At 46.2% G+C, this 17,376-nt stretch overlaps 1 protein-coding gene and 1 long non-coding RNA gene across 7 annotated transcripts in view; one reads left to right on the top strand and one right to left on the bottom strand.

The window, feature by feature from the left end:
• The window catches only part of pbx3b (pre-B-cell leukemia homeobox 3b), a 73,273-nt gene that overhangs the window by 36,771 nt on the left and 19,126 nt on the right, over positions 1–17,376 (top strand). The gene's annotated exons all lie outside the window — the stretch shown is intronic.
• Positions 378–2,185, bottom strand: LOC145652566 (uncharacterized). Its single transcript, XR_014118771.1, has 3 exons — positions 1,569–2,185; positions 1,116–1,197; positions 378–856 (listed from the first exon to the last, which is right to left on the bottom strand). It is a non-coding gene; the product is annotated as an uncharacterized LOC145652566 (long non-coding RNA).

The following is a 17,376-nucleotide window of genomic DNA, read 5'->3' as shown; positions in this document are numbered from 1 at the left end:
GCCGTTCTCTCTACTTTTCGGTTGGTTTATATGCATTGTAAGTGACTGTAAGTGTATGTGAAGTGAAATGCTTGAGGGGTTTATTATACTGTACCTTCCTGCTTTGAGTGACACAGGTCTTTTTGGTTCCACACGTATCGTTCATTTTAATGCCTAGCTACAGTTGTTCAACCTGTGGTTTGGCCTCATGGCAAAAATTACAGGGAAGATATACTAGATGCAGTTGTGTTTTTTGTTGAGGTTTATTTTGCGGGCAATTATAAATGGTCCATTTTTGCTTGTGTCAGGCCAGTCTGGTTGTCAGAGTGGCAGTTGAGGTGCATTTTTACAATGTGGAGAGGGAGTGTTTTACTAATAGGGGGGGTTTAAGTGTCACGGTGAAGTGTCCAGCTGTGATATTGCATTAACCCAGCCTGCCTCTCTAAGGCAACTGCCGACTACAAGATTAAGAGAACACACACCACTCTGCTCTTGGTGCTTAAAGATGCCATTTCAAATAATGAGGATTTATTGGTGAGCTAAAAGATGCTCTCCTCTCACCTCTTCTGAGTCTTTGCGCAGCACACAGTGGTAAGAATACTGAAGTACTCTAATGGCCCTGCAGCTGCAATTCTGGTGATTTAGACATTTTATTCAAGATAAACACGGTGGTTAAGTAACATTCATACAACCACTCAGGTAAACAGTTACAAAATATGGCCATTAATTAACCAACGTCCCATATAAATGGGATTACACCATTTCAGGTCTGAGCAAGGATACACTTGAATTGGAGTGGTAGTAGACAGCTGTTCAGAAATGGCACACAAAATGTCGCCTTTACTTTAGCTAAGACAGCACAGGAACCCAGGAAGCCCTACATAAGAGGAGAGGGAGATGGATGGAGAGGGAGGGAGGAAGGGAGACAGAGGAAAGTTGACAAGGTCAGCATGTTCCCTCTTCAGTGCCTGGAATCTTCCGGATAAGTAAAATAAATGAGAGCGAGTTAGTGGCTAATGCTCCACATGTCGTCATGATGCGACCCAATAACTGCTTGTTGCCACGCCTCCAAGTCTCCCGGTGGGTTTTTACATCAACATGGACCTTCTGCTGAAGAGAGCATGAAAAGGATGTACCTCCCACTGCTAGAGACATGTGAAGATCCATGCGAAGACTGTAGAACTGTGTGACTGGGTGATTTAAGTCTAGCACTGGATGCTGTGAAAAATATCAGAGATATTCCTCATCACTGGCAAATGGAAATGCAGGTTTGACAGGCATGAATAAAACAATAAAGGTAAATGTGCTGAAAACTAGAAGTGTTAGGTATCTTGTCAGCTGTTGTTAAGACAACTGTTCATACAGACTGGATATATAATTAGAAAATGTAATCAAACACTTATTTATTTGCCACATTCTTACATATGTAATTGTGCATTCATAAAAGGCACAAATCCGCACGAGTTTACCAGAATGGCCCAAAGGCCCATGCTCAAGTCAATGTTTTACATTTTCATTTGACTGTCTAGCAAGACTACGAAAATCCAATTGGGCAAAAGAGCAGGAGACTACTGTCTGCATTTGCGTACCTTTAATGTGCCGATCCCAAAGAAGTGAACTTTAGTAGAAGCCATGGCATTATGGCTGGACACCAAGGTTTAAATGCAGCGGTAATGCAATAAGGGGGCCATTTGTGAAAAGGGGCCCATGCCCGCAGTCTGGGCCCTTCCTTGCTCTCCACACAAAGCTTCTTTACAATTAAACAGTGAGCCTATCCCACGCTGGAGCCCAGACTGAGGCAGGCACGGTGAACATGAAAGCCTCTCCTTTAGCTCAGATTCAAAAGTGCAGATTTACGGGAGTATCTTTGATTATGAAAAAAATCTTAACCATTTCTTCAGTCCAATTGTAGCAAAAAAACATTCCAATTTGTCTAAAAAGCTCCCTACCATACCTTTGAAAAAAGCTCATCTAACATTTTTGGGAGGGGCTTTCTTTTTTTTGCTGGGCTGCAATTGTCAAGAGTAGCCATGAGTCACTGCTCTGCCATTAAGAAGAACAGGGACCAGCGTGTTCTGGCTATTTCTCCCTATGCAGGCACTGTAGGGCCACACTGGTGACAGCACCTCTGACAGGCTAATGGGGGAAGCTGCCTGTGTGTGCGAGAATGCGCGCATGTGTGTGTGAACACGCACGTGTGTGTGTAAGGCTATCCACTCGGCCTCGCTCTGACCTCTTTGTGGGCCTGAATTCCTCGAATGTTTGCAGGATCAAGTCACTTAATCTGTGTCTCTGATCCCAACAGAGCCTCAGAGGGCGGGAGATAGGGGGTGGGGTGGGGGGCGGGTAAGAAATATGAGAAAGGTGAAGAAGTAAGAGTCAGACACACAGGTTCTAAAGGATTCACTCTGTGCTGAGTATTGAGAAGCCAGGTTTCAGTCAGAGACAGTATGAAGATCCACTTTGTGCTGAGATGCCAGGTTTCAGTCAGAGACAGTGTGTGTTATTTCACTCTCCCACATTGTCCTCCACCAATTGTTTTTGACAAGTAAAACGGTGACAAAATTGCCACGGGAATTCGATGTATTCGAACAAAATGGCAGGCTTCTGAGTCTAATCGCCGGGTTTTCAGTTTGAAATGGCTCCCTCTTGAAATGTATGAGTTTCGAGCGGAGCGTCGGGAACGGCGCGCCGGCTCGTCTCATGTAGCAGCGCTCCGGAGGGAGCGCTCCCGCAGATGGAATTCCGTTTGTGTCACCCAACAGCATTCCCCTCACCCACCAATCATTGCTTGCTCCCATCAGCCCACGACGGCTCCCCTGCTCTCTGCGGTGGCAATTCATAATTTTGGCTTGGTGTCACGGCAACACGCGACAGCCTGCTCTCGCAGGCTAATAGCCTGGTGAGGCTTGATGCGAAAAGAATATAGCTAAAAGATGCCGGAGCCTCGAGAAATATTTGAGGATCAGTCAGTGATCCGCTCGAAGGACTCGAATGCATAAAAGATGAGGCGAGGCAGGGGCCCTCCGGAGCGCCTGCCTTCTCTCCTCTCGCTTTCTCCAGCGCTGCAGTGAAAACAAAGGCGGGGGTGGGGGGCGGGGCTTTGCTCGCGCTGCGCACCTCTGAACGGCTCCTCCTGCCCAAGGCTGACGGGGAGAGGGCAGCGCGCAGACCAGGTCCTCAAACGGCACGTGGAGCCACTGACAGCACACCGGAGTCATTAATTATGCAGTCTGGGACTGCAGAGAGAAAAAGAGAGAGAGGGAGAGATACGGAAAGTAAGAAAGGAGGATAAGGAGAAGGGAAGACGGAGAGAAAAGAACCAGGCCTGGCAAAGGAACATGTGTGACGGAACTTCAAAGTGGGGACAGCGGCCCGTGTTTTAGAAATGGTGACAGTACTTGCTTACATGAGCAGAGTGGAGTTAAAGGCAGCAAAACCTACAGTTTGCCATATGCACCATGCACTTGATGGAGGCCATGTTTGAGTCTCTGCAAACTGATGTCAAAGAGAAGTGTGCTGTCAGTGAACTCTCCACCTGCACTGCTGCACTACAAAAGAGCAAAGTAAAGAAACGTATAAAGTAAGTGGTGTGGAAGAACAAAGAAAACATGTGAGATGCTCATTAGAAGTGTGTATCAAGTTAAATCAATCAGGAAAGACTGGTGGACTGTTAATGTGACCAAATCACTGTTGCATAGTTCACTGTGTCTCTTAGCGAGATACTAATTTTAGCCCATGTCCTAGATTTAGTATGGCCCAGCACAGCACTTTCTTACAGTGAACCCACACACACACGCGCGCACACACACACAGACGGCACTGACTCCGTCTTCACCAGTCATTTTGCACAAACCCCTCATCATAAAGAAGTGATGTACACTGACATCACATCAAAGTGCTGAGCTGTTTTATGCCATCAGGCTTTTGTACTATAACTATTCTTAACCTCTTAACCTAGTCAGCATTGCTGCAGACATTTAGATACACTGCTCATAGTCACAGATGGTCCCATACATCCATTAGATTTACCCCACGCCAGTGATGCTGACTGCAAGAATGCATAATTATAAGCCACTATATGAAGGCTTACTTAACACATTTACAGCAGATCTAAATTGAGACAGATACCATTTTAATGGAGACAGAGATGAATGAAATGTACAAGTGAAGTTTTGCAAGGTGGAGACTTCTGTTCTATTGATTCGTCATTGTTTCAGGGAATCGATGGTGTCTGTGCTGTGATGCAGGAACAAAAGCGCAGCCTTTGTAAAGACTTAACCCTGCTTCATCCGAGCTCATTCTCTATATAAAGACTTAACCCTGCTACATCCGAGCTCATTCTCTATATAAAGACTTAACCCTGCTACAGCCGAGCTCATTCTCTATATAAAGACTTAACCCTGCTACATCCGAGCTCATTCTCTATGTAGACTTAACCCTGCTACATCCGAGCTCATTCTCTATGTAGACTTAACCCTGCTACATCCGAGCTCATTCTCTATGTAAAGACTTAACCCTGCTACATCCGAGCTCATTCTCTATATAAAGACTTAACCCTGCTACATCCGAGCTCATTCTCTATATAAAGACTTAACCCTGCTACATCCGAGCTCATTCTCTATATAGACTTAACCCTGCTACATCCGAGCTCATTCTCTATATAAAGACTTAACCCTGCTACATCCGAGCTCATTCTCTATGTAAAGACTTAACCCTGCTACATCCCAGCTCATTCTCTATGTAAAGACTTAACCCTGCTACATCCGAGCTCATTCTCTATGTAAAGACTTAACTCTGCTACATCCGAGCTCATTCTCTATGTAAAGACTTAACCCTGCTACATCCGAGCTCATTCTCTATATAAAGACTTAAGCCTGCTACATCCGAGCTCATTATCTATATAAAGACTTAACCCTGCTACATCCGAGCTCATTCTCTATGTAAAGACTTAACCCTGCTACATCTGAGCTCATTCTCTATGTAGACTTAACCCTGCTACATCCGAGCTCATTCTCTATGTAAAGACTTAACCCTGCTACATCCGAGCTCATTCTCTATGTAAAGACTTAACCCTGCTACATCCGAGCTCATTCTCTATGTAAAGACTTAACCCTGCTACATCCGAGCTCATTCTCTATGTAAAGACTTAACCCTGCTACATCCGAGCTCATTCTCTATGTAAAGACTTAACCCTGCTACATCCGAGCTCATTCTCTATGTAAAGACTTAACCCTGCTACATCCGAGCTCATTCTCTATGTAAAGACTTAACCCTGCTACATCCGAGCTCATTCTCTACGTAAAGACTTAACCCTGCTACATCCGAGCTCATTCTCTACGTAAAGACTTAACCCTGCTACATCCGAGCTCATTCTCTACGTAAAGACTTAACCCTGCTACATCCGAGCTCATTCTCTACGTAAAGACTTAACCCTGCTACATCCGAGCTCATTCTCTACGTAAAGACTTAACCCTGCTACATCCGAGCTCATTCTCTACATAAAGACTTAACCCTGCTACATCCGAGCTCATTCTCTATATAAAGACTTAACCCTGCTACATCCGAGCTCATTCTCTATATAAAGACTTAACACTGTTACATCCCAGCGCATTCTCTATATAATGGCTTAATCCCGCTACATCCAAGTGCATTCTCTATATAATGTCTTAACCCTGTTCCAACCAAATGCATTTTCTTTATAAATACTTAACCCTGCTTAAACCAATCGCATTTTCTTCATATACTGTGCAATTCTGATCTCTGGAAAAGCACAATTCCGCAACTGTCACATGTCACTTCCGTTTCTCGCCGACACAAAAGAGCGCTTCTTGTGTTACTGAGAGTTCCGCCAGGGTATTTCTGCTTTGTTCTTTCTTCTCCTTCTCTCTCCAGATCTGTGCTGTTATTGAAAATTAAATGCTGTTAACTACTGTTTCACTGGGTTCTGATTCAAGTCGCATGAAAGCGCACTGGTTGCTTTATTCTTCGCTCGCACAATAGAATCCATTAACAAAATATTCGCACGCGGTGAATGGATTGGTATCTTTATTCGCCGTGATCTTACGCAGCCGTATTCCTTTTGACACCGAGCGAGTTACAAAAGTAATTCGCACCAATGTTAACACACCAACACGGCGTAAAGCTACGCGCGTTCACCTGGTATCGCTTCATTACCAAGTAGGTGGCCCGGAGGAAAATATATGGCTGCAGTCCCTATGGTATAAAATATGCATATAGGTTCCCAACTTCCCAACTGCCCGTAGAACCGCTTTAATATTTAATTTGACAACTTTTTAATCCGTCACTACACCGTGATGAAGTAATTGTCACGTGTCTCGAGAGAGCGCGTGATAGAAAGGGAGAGAGTGAGATATTAAATTATACTTTGAAATGCGACAGCAAGCCATTTAAAACGTGCCGACGTCTTATTTGTTTTACTTCTAGCAATAAGTAAAACAACGCTGAAAAAAGACGGCTCTGTCCGCATACATGTGCTAACACTACCCCCCGTTAGTGTGGTCGCGATAGTCCTGGCTGTTTTGCCAAGCTAGCACTCTCTACATGGGTTTTCTCCATAGAAACTGGCAGGGGTTAGAAACCATGGCCCATGCTAATGGAGTTCATAGTGTTTGCCTCACACACACAAACCTGGCACAGCAAAGCCCACTGAACACTGCTTGCAGGGACTTGACGGATGGCGTTTTGTGAGTGCTTTTAAAACCTATGCCTACACAACTGACCTTGGTTTTGCTTGGATTTCACACAGCAGCAGAAATAAGAGTTGTAGTTCCACGCAGAAGGCTGCTGGGTGACTGTTATGGAGTGGGGCGGCTGTTGTTGGTGTTTTCCACACCATCTGATCTTCTCTAATCCCAGCAGATTAGCAATTACGAGTAAAATATAATCATTCCCATCTTCTCTGTGGTGGGACAAAACAGTTTAGCATAATCTCTAATCCAGCTCAGGCAGCTTCCTTGGGTTTGCAATGCATGTGTGCAGAGTCTCATTCACTCTATTGCTCACTTTCAATTTATATGAGTTATGCTGAGCACACAATGGCAAATTTGGTTCCAGGTTGTCCTTTTCACAGTGGGATGATCTCATACACCCTTAGCCCTTAGCCCTCCACAGGTCTGCCATGACAAGATAGGTGTGTGTGTGTGTGTGTGTGTGTGTGTGTGTGTGTGTGTGTGTGTGTGTGAGAGAACATGTGAGTGTGTGTGAATGTGTGTGTGTGTGTGTGCGTGTTCCGGGCTGGGCCAGTGTGGTGGCTGGTGTGTAGTGGGCAAAGGCTGGAGGCTGTCTCTACCTTTCATCCACCACTCAAGGTTAAAGTGCTGATTTCCGAGCCCTCAGCAGTGCCCACTGTGCTGGGTGCAGGAGTAGGCGAGACGCAGCATAATGGAGGTGATGGACTACTAAAATTGCTTGGCCATATCCCATTCAACTTTGCCAGCCACTTAGCTTGCAGCTACTTGATGCATCTGGTATAAATATCTGGTATAAATGACCTGGTACATTGGCCTACTGTGGAAAAATTGGAAACCATTTTTATTCTTTCATTACTATTATTATTTTCGTTACTGCTGGATGGTGTAGTGTTAATGTTTTTCCCTGCTGTCATCAGGACAGCGCTCTGAGTTTGTGTACATTCCTGCTAGTTCGTTCCTGAGGGAAATACACACAGGCACACAATGACCTTCCCTTAGCCAGGCCCGATTTATGAACTCCACATGTTTAATACATTTCATTTGGTCCTGGGGATTTGTACTGTTTTTTTTCCTCCTTTTTTTGCTTGCCCTGCTGATTCATACAGACCATATTCAGCTAGTGCTAGGGAGGACCTGGAGAGAAAGGTTAGAAAAGGGTAGAGGGAAGGGGGGGCCTTGTAGATCCTGCCCCCCCCCCCCAACATGCTTAGTCCTTATGGATGTCTATAGGGATGCGTGCAGTAGACTGCATCCAGGATAAAAGACTAATATATACTGGCTCAGTAAGGAGAGAATATTCAAGAAACAGGGGTAGGGACTGACATATTACTGGAGTCCTCTGCTATGATTGAAAGTGTGTGGAAAGAGAGACCACAGGATGGAATATCGCCTGAGCATTCAAAGCCCCTAGCTGTCTCCCCATTTTGCCAGGGAAATTTTGCCATTTGTAAACATGTCATATGGTTATGGCAGCTGGAGCAAGAAATGGCAAAACAAACAGATTGTTGTCATGCTCTGTACGGTCACTAAAATATTTACTTTGTTGAAGTGGTGGTGTTTCGGCATTAAAAAGAGACAAAAGTATGTGTGTGCAGTAGAGGGAGAAAAAAAAACCCCATCCCCTCATCCCAGGGGCACCTGAAATCAGGTGAGAGGTGTCCTAGCCTGAGTGTCTGCTTATTTAATGGCCTTCCATTTTGATAGCTCTCGATGTCATCGCTATTGCATTTAGGTGGCAAATGGAAGAGAAACAGTGAAGGAGAAATGGAGAAAGACTAAGGGAGAGAGGGAGAGAGAGACAGTGAGAGAGAAAGAGAGAGAGAGTGCTTCATCTTCTATTTCCTGACTAACCCTGGGATGAGGGCTAAGCAGAGCTCACAGGTTAGCCACCCATCAGGGTTATCCGCTGAGCGCTGCCTGCCAGAGCCACGGCTATAGCTGCTGCTGATGCTGTTGTTTACATGGGCGATGCGGGCGTATTTAACACTGACAGATATAGCTGCCGGCGGACCAGCCAGGGCGGACGGATGGAGGGGCCCATAATGTGGTTGTCATCAACGTGCAAGCAGGGTGAGAAGAACCAGCTCACCTCCGTATCCCCTCAGACGGAGGCCTCAGCTCAGCACCAGCCCACCCCGCTGCAGCCTGCTGGATTTATCGATTCATTTTACTAGCCTCGGAACACGGGCGCTTTTACACCCGTCTGCCTGCCGGCTCGGGGCCAGCCAAACATTTGCGTTATGCCTCCTCCGAGTAGCAGACACCCATGAGGAAGAGTGTGAGAGAGGGGGGATCGAACATGTGTGCAAGGGCCTGGGTGTTGTACAGTGTAAAACAACAACACACACACATACACACAAAACCAAAGCACAAAAAGAAAAAAAAAAAAAACTAAAATGAAGTTGCTGGCTTTAAAAGCATCTGAAAGGAAACCTTGGAAACAAAAAATCTACCCGCCTAGCCACAGTATCGAGACCTCTCCAAGATGTGTGCAGAGTTAATCCATTAGTAATGTGTTTTTGACTTATTCATATGACCACTTCCAGCACGCATTCATATTTAAATGTGAAAATCCGGGCCTGCGCTGCACGGCTTCTGCAAAGAGGCAGCGAAGGAGGGTGCGTCTGCAACGTCTCGCTTCCACACAAAGCTTGCGAGCTTATATCCCGAAAGCCTGCCGAAGGCGTCGGGAATGAAAAGAAGCGGCATGACGCGCCAGCTTGCGGAGATAGCGCCCTGCCCTCGTGCTCTCCAAAATCCAAGAGCGACTTATTCCTCACTCTTCCGTATTTTGGAGTGGGCCTTGTGGCCCCATGCCACTGTCGCAGTGTTGAACCCATCCTCACAGACCACATTAAGGAAGCTTATTATAAACATGGAGCCTCCCGGGTTTTCCAGACCCTGCCTGTAATCACCAAACACAGGGCGGAGAAGCACAGAGTGGCAAGAGGGAGGAGAGGGATGGAGGAGAGGGATGAAGAGCTTGAAGAGGAGAAAGAGTGTGTGTGAGTGCATATGGGTGAGTAGGTGTGTGTGCGTGTGATAGAGAGAGCAAGTGTGTCTTGAAATCTCTCAATGGACCATGTTCCTATAAATCCCCTTGCATTTCAAAGGGGTGTAGGGTTTCACAAACACATTTAGAAAGAAGAGCCAGTGAATCGAGCGAGCACTTTGCAGTTTAAGTGGCAGCTTCTTTGAGCTGAGATAGTGCAGGAGTGCTGGAGGGGGTGGTGGGAAGGCTTGCGGAGCATGTAATGCCTCATGTTTGACCTGGACTTGTACCGTCTGAGCTGCACCCCGATGATATACAGTACATGTGGAATGGTAACGTAAGGCAATACAATCCGAAAAGGTCAGTCGCCACTGCCTTTGGCTTGAGAATGGAGATGAAGATTATGTTTCCCTTTTTTTCTTTCTGTCTTTTTTGAATGAAAAATTCTCTAGTGTCCAAAAATGCAACGGGGAACTTATTTTTTTTTTTTTTTGCAAAGGGGGTCACTGAAACCAGGCTAGCTTTGCATGCCTGAGAAGGATAGAAAAGAAAGTGAAAAAAAACAGAAGAAAGTGAGACTGCAAGAAAGAAAGAATGAAATAAAGAAGGGAGCCAACTTGATGTAGGCTAGGCTAATGGTGCTGCCACTGTTGTAGGGAGCCTGTGCGCTCTCATTAACCTGCCAGCTTGTTAGCGCTGACCGTTGCGTGCGGGTGATGAGCCCAAGCGTATCAACCCCGACGCGTGTCATGTCAGCGAGTCCCAATCTTCAGTCAAGACAAAAGCACCGAAGCAACAAGGCAGGTCCACCCCGTAACAAAACCCCCGCTCTTCTACTGCCTTCCTCTCCAATTAAAGCTGCAACTGTTAATTACTGTAATTAGCTGAGAAAGACCTCCCCCTCCCCTCACGTATTCGGTGCTCGAAGACTCTGTGCTTTTTTGCTAGTGGATTTTCAGCTGGGAGGGAGAGGTGGCCCTGTTTTGTGCGGTAGAGAATGGGCTTTGAAGCTGGGCTTTGATGACACTGTGAAAGAGAGGCGAGCCATAGTCCACTCACACACCCCTCATATGAGCGAGCGAGTGATGCTTAACAAATGTCTTTTCATGTAAACAAGAGGTGGAGCCTTACAAAAGAATGCAAATCAGTCTTGTAGTCTGTAGTAAATTGGACATTCCCAGCTATTGTTTCCCCCTGTTTATTTATTTATTTTAAGCAAATTCATGTTTTCCTATTTTACATATGTTCTGAGTTCAGATATATAACGACACTCGCCACTATCATATGGCTTGTATCCATATTTTCCCAGACATAGGACTAGTCTGCGTATAGTTTCTGACAATGTGATGTGTGAGTGATGTAGATCATTCCTCCATCCTCCTCCTCAGTGCTGCTCTGTGTGGGTCTAGTCAGGGGAAGGCTTCACGCCCTACTGGCAGGCACAGAAGTCGCCATGCCTGCCCGGCATTTTGACCCTCGTGGGCCGAGCTACAGCCATCCGTTAGCCTTCACGCTAATGAGTGTTTCATTGTGGTCCCTCAAGAGAACGAGCAGGGGAAGTAGTGAGTGCTGGGGGGAGACGAGGAGCAGGTTGTGTGGGAGGCAACCCCTGTATCTTTGTCAGTTTGAGTGTCAGCAGGTGCATTTGTCCTGGGCCTCTAAATGAGGATCTGTAGGTCCCCTGCTTTAGGATGCATGAGACAAGGTGATGTTAATCTGTAATTTAGAGCGTTCTTCTTCACTGAGAGAAAAAGACCCAGGATTCAGAAGTAGGTGGGGGATGCCCCTCTCTCTTTTTCTTTCTCTCTTTGTCTGTTTTGTCACTCTTTCCCTTCACCTTTCTCTCTCTCTCTCTCTCTCTCTCTCTCTCTCTCTCTCTCTCTCTCTCTCTCTCTCTCTCTCTCTCTCTCTCTCTCTCTCTCTCTCTCTCTCTCTCTCTCTCTCTCTGCCTTTATGCTTGAGGCAGTGGAGTATTTGCTGTGGATCCGATGCAGCCAAATCTAAATGATGAGCTGTCAAGTCTGCCGCAGAGGACGTCGCTGCAAAAAGTAATTTCTTTGGCACTGGATCGCGGCCCGGCCGCACGTTTCATTCAGCGCTTTTGTTGTTTATGAACACGCCCCTCACATGCATACAACCACGCACGTGTGCCCGGAGAGCACGTGTGCACCCGGTGCGCACGTCTAGCTCGTTGCCTGCGGCCCGTATCTCACAGAAATGAAAGAAGAAATGAAAATGAAAACAGCGGGCACAAAGGATGCTGGGATTAATAAGAGTGCATATTACAACTGTGCTTCCGTCGAGCCCTCCACCTATGGAGCATGCGTGCTTGCAAGTGTGCCTGTGCAAGCATGAACGTGTGTGGAGTAGAGCGACAGCAGTACTGCAAAACTTGCCATCTATAAGTGTGTGTGTGTGTGTGTGTGTGTGTGTGTGTGTGTGTGTGTGTGTGTGTGTGACCTGGTTTTACACACTTCTCCATTGCCTAATTAGGTGCTGTTGGAGGAGGGTGGAGCAGCTAGCGGAGATTAGTTGCCTTTGGGTATTTCATAAGTGGCTTTCAGTGGCACATTTGCATTATTTGCTGGGGGTGTGCATTAAGAAGCCCACCGCCCCGGCCACAAATGAAGGCCAGCAGCTTAATAAGACAAGAACAAATAACCCCAGCAGATATTACCATGAAATATGAGGACTAAAAAAGGCATAAATTGAGAGAGTGAAATTGGAAATTTAAAATCTAAGGAGGTATCACTGAGGGCCTTAAGCTCATATGCATATTGCATTGTGTGGTACTGCGTAGGTATTTGGATTAAGAATGAATAGAGTAGGTTTTCGGGAAAACGCAAAAACACAGAGGCAATGCAGACGAAGATGGCTTCCTCTGCTGTGCGCACGAATATGCCGACGCTGGCCTGAGTATCTTTGAGCAAGTTGCTAATTACACACATACCAAACAAATGATTGAATAATGGCAAATCTGGCAAGAGCTACTGACCCCATAAGAACCAGTTCAGGAGCTCCATGCTGGTTAGGTCCCGGCAGGTCAATCTGTGTGTGTGTGTGTGTGAGTGTGTGTGTGTGTGTGTGTGTGTGTGTGTGTGTGTGTGTGTGTGTGTGTGTGTGTGTGTGTGTGTGTGTGCGTGTTGCAGTGGGATCCATGCCACAGTAGCCTTGCACACTGCCTTGGCTAGCCTCCATACACACATACATACCCACCCATACACACCATGACCGGTCACTGACCACTGTGGTTACTGGCCAAAGGCCCACTATGTTTCCAACTAGGGAAACACACACACACACACACACACACACACACACACATGCACTCACATATACACACTAAATAAGCAGTGACAGGAGCCCTCTCTCTCTCCCTGTCTCACTGGGCCCTCATGCTGTGTGTCACCACAGACAAATGTCAGCTCCTCAACAGGACAGTGATTAATTTTAGTGCGCTTGGCAAAATGTCTACAAGATGTTTGTTTTGGTTATCTGTCCCCGCCCCTGTCCTCCGTCTCCTTCTCTTCTCTCCCTGAAACTGTCAGACACTCCTCTCCCAGGGACAGGAAACGCATCACCATCAAGGGACCTGGCTTACCTAAACTGACAAGAAATCCTTTGTCCTGTCCTGACTGCAGCCGAGTTCTCTCTCTGTCTCTCTCTGTCTCTCTTTGTTTCTGCTCTCCTTTCAGCATATGATTTGACAAGTTTTGAACAACTCTTTGGGATCAATTTCCTTGTGTGGTGTATGAGTGTGTGTGTCTGTGAGTGACTGTAAGTAAGTGTACATGTGTATGTTTGCTGGTTTGTGCGCATGTGCGTGTTTGCTGTCACACATCACTGTCAGTGGTCCTGATTAGCTTATCACTCAACTCACACAAACGAGATACTGTGGTTCATCAGAATCATCCACCACAAACAGCCCCCCCCCGCTCTCTTTTTTTCTCTCTCTCTCTCTCTCTCCCTCTCTCTCTCTCTTTCTCACCCTTTCCCTCGCTCACTCTCTCTCTCTGCCCCCCCCCCCCCCCCCCTCTCTCTATCAAAGGGCTCATTCATCTCCAGCACTCAGTGTTTCAAAGCCTACCCCCTAATTTATCAGTGATTGCCGGGAATCTGCAAGATAAGCTTCCATATGTTCCCTGGCGTGCTAATCTCCACCGCGGACTCCCTGTTCAAATACCACGTTATTTGTCAATCCCCTTAGTTGACGCAGTATTAGCAGGGCTGCACTGGGCCGTGTGTATGGAGTTCCGTTACCCTGATGTGCGGGGCCATCCCTCAGGCCCTCATGGGCATGTGAGGCCTCTGAGTGGTGGTAAGGGCCATCAGAGTGGGGCAGGGTGGGGCAGGGTGGGGTGGTGGTGATGGTACCCTCCCCCGACACACTCTCAGGTATGGTAATTAGTCTGTCATTAACATTGGGAATAGCTAATGTGTATTAATGTGTTAATGGAATGTTAATTACCCTACATGCAAGAGCGAGAGGAGGCCTGCAGGCGCTTTCCTTGGTTTTCCGTTGCCATGTGGATGTAGGCCAAGGCTGTCTCTGTCTGTCTCACTCTCACATGTTCATGGAGAGCGCAGGAGACTTTAAGGACATCAGTGTGAGCTGAGCTTTTGTTTCATTTGCCAGAACAAAAGATTTGCGGCGGTAATTTGATGCGCTCGAGAGGCTCGGCAGCTGAGTAGCTGCTCGATGTGCCAGCTTGTCACACATACAGACGTGACGGAGTCCAAAATGAAGAACAGCTTTTGTGAGTGTGTGAGAGCATGCTGTGCTCCTAGACGTGTGTGCAAGTTCATATGAGTGGGTATATGGGTGCACTTTTCTTTTGCCCCACTGAAATCACAGTAAATTCCAGAGTACCAAGAGTTGTGTTGAATCTTGCATTACCACCTCTCAGGCAGCAGTCAGCTTACTGTGATCCAGTCTAACCCCCTACTAACTTAAACAATTAGTCTCTCTCTCTGTTTTAACTGCAGCAAATGGAGCTAGGCTGAGAGAGATGACCTTTCTAGTTATTGACAGGAAATAAATTCCCTTTCGATTAGTTAGCTTTGGGAGACCTGTACCAGTCGATGCAATTAAATGTGCAGAGGTGTCAATAGGCTCTGAACTCCTGCTGAGGAACCCATCAATGAAAAAGAGAGTGGTGGAGAATAGAATAGAGGGAGAGAGAGTGAGGGAGAGAGAAAGATTGACAGAGAGAAAGACCACTAGACTCAAGACAGTATAAGTACTTTATTTTCTACCTTTTGAGCTCTTTTGCTACCAGCTAACATTGTTTATACACTTTTGAAAGCTTTGCAATTATGAACAAAGGTTACAAGAATTATAAATCTTGAAACACATTTTAGCCATAATAAATCCTTCAGTACTTTATAGCAAATAAATGGACTCTGTTTCCCTTATGTCACAGATAGTGCTAAACAGTAAATGACTCTCAGTCTGTGCGCGCATGTGTGTGTGTGTGCATGTATGTGTGTGTCTATGTGTGTGTGTATGTGTGTGTGTATGTGTGTGTGTATGTGTGTGTGTGTGTGTATGTACGTGTATGTGTATGTGTATGTGTGTGTGTTTGTGTGTATGTGTGTGTGTGTGTATGTATGTGTATGTGTGTGTGTGTGTGTGTGTGTGTGTGTGTGTGTGTGTGTGTTTGGCCCAGTCTCAAGCGTTGCACATTAACACAGCAGGGTTGAGTCTTTATGGCTCTCCTGGCCACTGTTCAATGATGTGAGCAAACAAGGCAGATGTCAGAGGTCAGTCAGAGTGGGGACTTGGGGGACAGAGCAAAGGAGAGAGAGTGAGAGAGAAAGAGAAACAGAAAGAGAGCCTCATGGTCATTGTTAAAAATGTTCACTGTAAAAATGTGTTCCTTTCTTCTTCTGACCCTTTACAGACAGCATTTATAAGGTTTTGGTTTTGCTGAAATGAAAAATCACAGCTGGAAGTGGTTACTGTCTCATTTGGCTCGCCCCGATTTGATTTAACAGTTCGTAAACACGGCAATTTCAAATAGGTATGTTTCAAAGCTTGGCTGGAGAGGCCTTTTGTGTGAAGAATTGTTGGCTAAAAGCTGATGAAATCGAGCGACAGCCCTCGGCAAGGCCGCCTAATTGGTGCTGCACCTTCCCCCCCCCATGCCGACATTTTGGACTCTCCCAGGGCATGCTGGCACGGGGAAAGCTCACCCTCTGTGCTTTCCTTGAATCGCCCTGTCACCCCATCATCGCCCGTTCGCCCCGATCTGTAATATGTTGCGTCAGAGATGGTAGGATCAGGCGTGCCGGAGTGGGCCTTTTCCCCACCAGCTCCGCTGCAAACTCCTTCAAACTTGCATCAGAGATAATGGAAGAGAGACACGAAGACGGAGAAGTGGATGGGAGAGAGAAGCATTCGTTCTGCTACCTGTGATATTGCCTCTTGCATCACTCTTTAGGCATGTTTAATGGTACAGGGGTTCGCAGCGCTCCGGTTCGGGGTGGTGGGGGAGCTGTTGGATAAATCCAGCCCAATATCTGTGACTGAAACCATGGGCTGTCCTCACAGTGTGCTCACAGCTTTTTTGCCAATGTACAATCTAATCAGGAGAAAAGCCTCTTTTACAGGCTTCATGACAGCACGTTTGCACTGTTAGTAAATCAAAAAAAAAAAAAAAAAAGAAGATTGTTATTAGTGGCCCACAGAGCTTGGCTGGAGCATGCTCCTGTAGGAGTGTGATAGAGGTAATTCATTCTAGACATATTTGATTTTGCTTGAGATGATAAGAGTATGCTTTGTTACTTCACAACAGAAATGATACGGTTAGTTCTCATTCGTCAGTTTCCAGTGTCAGCCGTCTGAGCAGCTAAGATACGCCTGGTGTAATGAAAAGGATGAGGGGAAACATGGCAATATCGAGGTTAAGGAAAAACGCTGAAAAAGAAAGAGGTAGGAATGGCAGAAGAGAGAAAGTGAGAGAGAGAGAGAGATTAGGGACAAAGGAAAGCGAGTGATAATGTAGCTGTGGTCATGTGCTGGGTGGATGGACCCAACATAATGAGTGTGGCGTGTCTGTGAGGTGTCCAGAGCACCTAGAGGAGGTGCCATCATGCTTTAAGCAATACTCTTCAGGCCAGCTGTGGTCCCCAAGGGGCCCTGCGGTGGAATCTTTTTAAATATCCTTGTTAAAACGAATGTGGCAGTTGGGGTTGACCGTGGTGGGAGGTTCAGACACCTGAGAGAAGAGGGAATGAAACAAAGAAATAAACACAGGCGGCTTCAGGAATGGGACATGCACACATCCCACACACACACACACACACACACACACACACACACACACACACACACACACACACACAGTATGGGGTTGGAGTATGACTGCTTGTACAGTTAGGAATGCTTGTAACTACTAACTAACATTCATAGGATGTAATGCTGGGGAGTTATATTTTCATTGACAGCACAAATTGTCAAGCCTATATCTATTAAGGGTTAATACTGTCAGTGATTTACGTCTTAGTGATGTATGTATGGGTATATCTTGTGTAAATATGTTTGTGTTTGTGTGTGTGTGCATAGGTATACATGTGTGTATGGGTGGGACAACATGGATGTATACAAATGTGTTTGTGTGTGCATATATGTGTGTGTGGGAGTGTCTTGTGTGAATGTGTGCGCCAACGTGTGTATGTATACTCACACAC

Source organism: Electrophorus electricus, chromosome 20, assembly GCF_041902795.1.
Source record: "Electrophorus electricus isolate QZ-2024a chromosome 20, ASM4190279v1, whole genome shotgun sequence".
Lineage (NCBI taxonomy): Eukaryota > Metazoa > Chordata > Actinopteri > Gymnotiformes > Gymnotidae > Electrophorus > Electrophorus electricus.
The sequence above is the reverse complement of the archived record's forward strand: the minus strand, read 5'-3'. Positions and strand labels throughout refer to the sequence as shown.